The sequence below is a fragment of the Amblyomma maculatum genome, chromosome 10 (genome assembly GCF_055883805.1).
Source record: "Amblyomma maculatum isolate TAMU_Amacu chromosome 10, ASM5588380v1, whole genome shotgun sequence".
Taxonomy (NCBI): domain Eukaryota; kingdom Metazoa; phylum Arthropoda; class Arachnida; order Ixodida; family Ixodidae; genus Amblyomma; species Amblyomma maculatum.
In genome coordinates, this window is record NC_139353.1 from 62,354,757 (window position 1) to 62,362,129 (window position 7,373).

Here is a 7,373-nt window from a genome sequence, read left to right on the forward strand (position 1 = left end):
ATCTCTCTTTTTACTGCCGAAATAACTGCATTGGTGGAACTCACTGAGCTTGTTTATATAGATTTAACACTTTGGATGCATGTTGCTACCGCAGAGTTCCCTAATATATATATCTTTTGCCTGCTCCAACATAAATAGTTGGCAGTGCTTGGCTTCAAGCTGCTGCCAAGGCCATTGACAGCTTATTTGAAAACAGAGCAATAATTAATCTGAGCTAGCATGTTTTGTGGGAGAGTGAGGCACCATTGCGAGTACCTCGTAATCCTGTCAAAGAGCTTGGCAGTTGCTGCTATAAGCACTCTCCATTGCAGTTCCATGCAAGCCGCAGCATATTGGGCACTTACTGCACAAGTGATTTAACTTAGATTCTCTTTGTTGCTATTTCAGTGTTTTGTAAGTGTTCTAAATATTTGTATTTGTGCTAGCATTGACAGCCAGTCTCGTTACTACCTTTTTCCTTCTGCAGCAGGCACTCTCACTTGCTTTACTCGAACCAAATTCTATTGTGAGTGAGTTTGCTGAATTCATGCAAACTAAATGTAATTGCAGTATTACTCTCATTTATTTACATTTGCAGAGGCAACGACTTCTTGGTGCCGACGAACGAGTTCCCTCCGCCAGTTCGATTACACCGCCACCTCGGTAGTGCAGTGAGCTGCGACTGGCGTGACCAAATGGATACTCTCACTGCTTCCACAGGTTTAGAGCGTGCTCCCAGTTAAGTTTAAAACACCTTGCTTGCAATGTATTTAATCTTGTGTAATATTGTCACCCTTGAATTTGCTGATATGCTATTATTTGAAAATCATTGTGGGTGGTTTGGAACACATGATTTGCAGTGGGGGGAGGTGGGAAGCACAAATGTGTGACTGCAATTTTTTGCCAGTCTAGCTTCTAGCCTTGCGAATTAAAGTAACAGATTAATACCTGAACAGGCCTGACATTTATTGGAGAGATGTCATATAGAAGAAAACTTGATCCCTTGTGGAGGTAACACAGCTGTGGTTCTCCGAGAAAAAGTTATCCGTGTGTGATGGTGTCTAAAACATGGCATTGTCTTAGGTAACTTGGCATGGAATCGGCCACTTCTTGTACTCTCTTGACAGCATCTATTGTACTATGTGCTAGGTGACATGCCTTCAGGGATGAGGGTAGATGGAGAATACCTCAGTAATCTGCAATTTGCTGATGACATTGCCCTGAAGCAGTCACAGCAGCAGCTGAAGCAGTCAGGATGACGGGCAGTAATGTGAGCAGGTTGTACGTCATGCTGGTCATGGAGGAAGTAAAAAAGCCTTCGAAGCAATGCAAAGGGGGAAATAGGCTGTTATGGGTAGGCAACTGCAGATCTTTGAAGAGTGGTAAGGAGATTGTGCTAGAAAAACTGCTTGCTTTGTGTGTGTAGTGCCTCACGACCTCAAGTGTATTGAAATCTTGGAAGGATCCTAACAGTACCATAATCTATAAGAAAGGGGCTGTCAAGCACTTGCAAACTTAAACTGATCGGGTTATTGTCCGTTGCCTACAAGATAATAGAATTGGGAAAATCTTGGACTTTCTATCAGCTGAAGGAGCAGCTGGCTTTCGTAAGGGCTGCCATGTTTTTTAATGTGTCTGCCCTGCCGCTGTTGTGTGCTGGATTATAGCCTACATCCACATCGGATAGGAGGCTGTGCAAACAAACTTCTCTTTACAGAAGGGACATAATTTGAACTGCCCATATCATACAATGCAGCAGCAGTAGTGAAAAGTGCTCCACAAGAAGTGACTTATTTTAGAATAGTTGCTTTATTGCGGTAGCGTAAAAGGCGTCACCCTTGAGAAAAATCACAACCATGCCTTTGGCAGGTGACATGGCCATGCACTGATTGGTTGTCTGGTTCTGCGATGTCATGAGGCCACATGATATGGCCGAACTGGCTGGAGCTCATATTGTGGAAAAGCGAAAAAGAGACAAAGGATCGAGAAAAGAGAGGACAACGCTATCTGGAGCTGCTAACTCAGGCAGCTCCTTTGAGGTGAGAGGTTGAGGTGGAATAGAACCATCCGAGACCCTTGGATCTAGTATCAGACATGCTACTCCATGTTCATACAGCTTTGTTAAAACAGAGCTTTATACCCATGTTGGGTGGTCTTAGGCACAATGTGGTAGATTATGGTTATATGCTGATGATTGTGTGTGAGATAATACCGGCACAAATTAAGGGATTAGGGCTTATACCTTTCAGGACTGCTTTAAGCCAATCATTCATATATGAATGATCGTTCTCACACACTGGCAGACGTAAATTTATGTATTTGGAACATGTAGCCCCATTTAGGCAGATAGTATGACAAAAGTAATTATAGTAATTAGTTCACAGGAATGGAAAAGGCACAGAATCTGTCACTTGTTTCTGTGGGCACCTGAACTGTGCCGTAAGGGAAGGGAGGAGGGAGTCAAAGTGGAAAGACAGAAATGGGTGCCGTAGTGGAGGTCCATGGAGTAATTTTGACCACCTAGGGATCTTTAACGCGCGCTGACATCACAAAGCACACAGGTGCCACTTCGTTTGCATCGAAAGCAGCCGCCAGCGATCGGGTTTGGACATGGGTACTCCGGCACAGTAATCTAGCATCTTAACCACTGCACTACCGCAGTGGGGCTATTGTGACAACCATAGTTTCTGTTTGTGTGCAGCTTGTTTATTTTTTTTTGTTATTATTATTTTTTTTTTTTGTTCTTTCTGGCACAGTGTGACATTTAAAAAATTATTTGAAATAAAGAGGTCTTTGGCACCATTCACACGATTCTGCTGCTTTACTAGCTCTCAGTTCAGCTCAGATGATGAATCAGTCAAATGTCAGCCTCGGACTTCAGCTAGTGGCCAAGAAAAGCTTAGTTTCAATCTCTGATCACACTTGGTCAGTTACACATGCTCATTTTGTGTTCCCACTGTTCTGTTTCCATTCGCTGGGTTTCAGCAGTAATGAAAGCTTGGTACTACTTGATATGGCTTCTCCAGAACTTCAAGTGTGGAACTTCTTCAAGCAAATTCAGTGGAGTTTGAACACCAAGCTTCTATTGCAGATTTTCAAATTTAATGGCAAACTCTCCCACCTTCTGGAAAACATGTCACCAAATAATTCAGTCATAAATCCTGAAAGGTTTGGAAATGCCAATACTATAAACTGTAAAATGAGTAGAACAAGGCCGAGCATAAAAATGGGTGTTTTCAGCAACTTAACTATATTTCTGAGAGAACAGCACACCTTCAAAATGAACTTCAGAACCTAAACTAGTAATAAAAGAGGCAGTGTAGCATATTTTTAGTATTCTGAATTATTTTTCTTGCTGTCTTATTTTGATATTCATGCCCCCTTTTCTTTCACTTTTTGGATTTTTTTCTGCAAATTTCGGAGAAAAAGTTTTTATGCTATGTATAAAGCCAAAACAAAAACATGGGCATTTATTTAATTGAGCATCTAAATACCTGCATTTTAGTATTATCTAATAGCAAGATTGTGTAAATATTTCATTTAATAAACAAATTACATGGTGCTGAAGGAGTTGAGGCAAAAAAAAAAGAGCGTCATTTGCAAGCTGTAGTTTAAGAAATGACCATTTTTCTGCCTTTTGTATATCCTCAAGATTTTATTACAATTTCTTGATTTTATATTCATGTTTGACAATACTTTGTGAATATTTTACCCAGTGCTGAGAATTTATCTTATGTATTATGCTTATATTCATAATATTCACGTGTCTAGAGGGCATTTAAATAGCTGTATTTTAATTGGCTCATGTGCGTCATGTACAGAAAGTGTGGTCAGAAATTGTCATCAAGAAACGTCCTTCATACTGGAACTTGCGTGTGAAGAGCTCTGGCAGGTGCGTGCTCTGTTGCCGCATTGCAGAGAGGAGGAAAGGAGGCATCCTGGCTGTGCAAACCGCTGCAGAGAGGTGACAAAGAGGGTAATGGCAACCCCATGCATATGCGGGCCACTTATGCGCTTATTCACAGGACCTCGGAGGATGGGCGTGTGGTATTCGATCTGTCATTTGACGTGCGTAACTATAAGGCTGCATTCCCTGTACCGTACTTATTAGTCACATATTCTAATTCTGGTGCCGGGTTGTGTTCGCCTTAGCGATCTTAGAGCTCTTAAGCACTTCCTACTTTTTTTTTTTTTTTGTAGGTTGCAGCAAAGTTCTTTAAAGACTTCATTTATAAAATAGCAAGGTGCATGTATGCGATCAAGGATTTTTGAGGGAAGCTGCAGATGGGAGCTGTTGACGCTACCATGCTATACTCTTAAAGACAGATCTCAAGTGTCTCCTAAATTTTTATAACAAAACGAACATCCGCACAGTGTTTGCTGGAGATGCTTACAACCCTGCTGTCCTGTCCGAAGACAGGGGTACATGCATTACTGCCCGCCATATGCAAGGCCAGCCACAATTAAACATTCGTTACCAGAGTAACATGATTGCCTGGCTTTTTTGTGTGTTCACTTCCTTAGCATACTGTAGCATAGTCATAGCAGTGTGCACCTTTCCAATAAGTGGTCACGGGGTGTCACCATATTACCTGCTGGACTGCTTTGTGCATTTGGTGCTAGCACAGTGGAAGCAGAGCCGGTTTGCAGCAGTCCAGAGAGGAGGAGCGAACAATATGGTGGCACCGAGTAACTTATTGGAAAGGTGTATATAGATTGCTTGTTCCTGCAAGATGCGAGTTAAACTGCTCTCATACGAACAGTTTCGATCCTCATTGAACTGGATATACATTCAACTCATTGTAGATCGAGGTTGTCACACGGCAACTGTCAAGTGCAGTTGAGCTCGAGCCTGCTTGACTCAAGGTTGCTTCCTCAATCGCTCTCGAGATTTCAAGCACACTGAAAACCGGTCATTGACACCCTCGTCATCAACGAGCTCTAAAACTTGAAAACCAATAAATGCAATAGAACTGCACATAATAACACATAAATGTATTAAAAGGCATGATAGAACATTCGTAGAACGGCTAATTTTATAATATTGACACCGTAGTCTACTGCCAGTGGAAGCTAAGGTGGCGTTCTCTTCGACTGCGTCAGTGTGGAAACTGTGGAGTGGAAGAGAAACTGCACTGTAGCACTTGACCGCTGGGAAGATAGGTTAGGTGACCTGAGGTGCCAAAAGCAGAATGCTGCTGTGTACACTGAAATCGTGCAATCATTACCCCAATCTTAAATTTCCTTTTGAGACTCATTGCGACTGACGCAGACGACGGACCACGTAGGAAATTTCTCAATGCTGACTGAAAACGCTCGTGTAGCACCGGATGCTTCAATCCTTCTTGAAAGCCTGAATGCAGATTGAGTTCAATGAGGATCGGAAGTGTTTGTGTGACAGAGGGATTAGTGTAGCACTGCTAAAGCTTTGTGTTAGCTGGTGTGCACAAGTTGGGTGGCCAAGCTGTGTTAAATGGTCTTACAATGCATATTTAGAAAACAAAACAGGGCACCCCAAACGGTTTATTCAACTTCTCAGATTATTTGGCATTACACACATTGTCTTGAAAGCAGTCCACAATATGGCCAGCACAACTTATGTCCTTGCTTATTTCAGATTGTTCATTTAAGAGAGCTAACATATTCAAGGGCTACTGACCAGGCTGACATTTTAACCAAGCCCGATAAGGCGTTGGACATGGTCTCTGCGAAATACTGCAGCGATGCACACACTGGAAAGCAACAAAATGCAAACCAAAGCTCTCATGGTCCTTTTAAAACAGCCAAACCTTCTCATCCTTTGCGCTGGCCATCGAACTTTGTCGATGAGGTACCCACAGATACTGCATCCATTGGTTTCTCTCTGACTGATGGGCGAGGGGTGTCACTTGGTCTGCTGATGTTACGCACTTTTTTGTCTTGCATTTCGTTTTCACTCATGCATACACTCACACAAGAAAGAAGGCTTTTAGTTTCTTGCCCTTGTCTATGCATGCTTCAGCGTGTTCTGTGCACTGTGCTATTCATACACCAACGGCTGGACTTAAGTGGCAGCGGCGCGCACTTTCATACAGCCTGCGCATTCGCCGCAGATATAATGGCAGCTCTTATAAGCAAGCAGTGCTCTCTTCCCCGTCAAGTTAGTGCAGGATTTACCCAACCCTGGCCACTCGCTTCTGTGGCGGCGCCCGGTGCGCACCTGCGTTCGCGCCTTCAAGCGTTCAAGTGTTCAGTTTACGGAGTGAGCGAAATACTTAGAGAAATTATGTAGTCTCAATTTTGTGTGCGCAAAAGCGGTGCAGTGTAGGCTCAGGCAACAGTATTATTTTGATCGTAGTAATACTTACTTTGTCTTATTTCTTACAGTGCGCAACATGTGCTAATTACCGTCTGAATACAACAGTGATTTGGGTTATCAGTCTGCAGTAAGGCAAGTAGCAGCATACTATTGTAAGGTCAGTCCCATTATGCTGCACAAAAGCTGATTTTTTGCTTCCTGCTGTAACTTTGTTTCCTTCATGATATGAGGGGAACTGTCAAAAATGCACTGACATGGCTACAGAAGCACAGAATTTATCACATGAACATTTTCGGCCTCTCGGGCCTGTTCTGCCAGGCCTGTTGCAATTAGTGGCCGAGCAAGGAGGAGTACCCCTTTTGCCTACATGCATTATTTCAAATGATATGCCAGTGTGACGGCATCTTTTCGCTTTTGGGCACATTTCTGTCTGCTTCTGCACATGTACCAAAATTTCGGGCACCTTCACGTGTCTGCAAGTCAGGCTGGTCGTTGACCTGTTTTAAGTTGTTAGTGCAAATTAAAAAAAAAGGTAACCTGCTCTTATTGCACTTTTTGTGCACTTTGAACAGCGCATTCACTGTAACTGCTTTTCCTGTTCTGAGGCGTGCGGAGCATCACCTCGAAATAACAGGAGACATTCATCACCATCCTCATATAAGGATAGGATAGTAGGAAAGCCTTCCGACCCTTGTCTTTGCCTGCCACCTATGTTGCTAAACTCTGCGGCTAGTTTGTAACGAAGCTAACTTCATGACAATAGTTGAGCTTCTCGGCCGCAGTGTTCTTTTGGTATTTCCTTCGGTCCGGACCCATACGTATGTTTTCTGCCACGCATTTGAACTTTATTTCCTCTGAACGACGTGCCCACGCCTGCAAGTTTGAAAAACTTGCAGTGTTTCCTTTCATCAATTTCCGAGTGATGGAGAACTCTGTTCCAATAATTTAGCTATATTTTATGCGAGTTTTTCCCTGGTTTTGGTTCTTCGGCAAGATGCTGATACACAGCCAGAGCCTGTAAGGATGGCTCACGGCCGGCACACCTATCATATATAACTCTCAGTACAGCGGCAAAAATCACTGCAGGTCGCTCTGA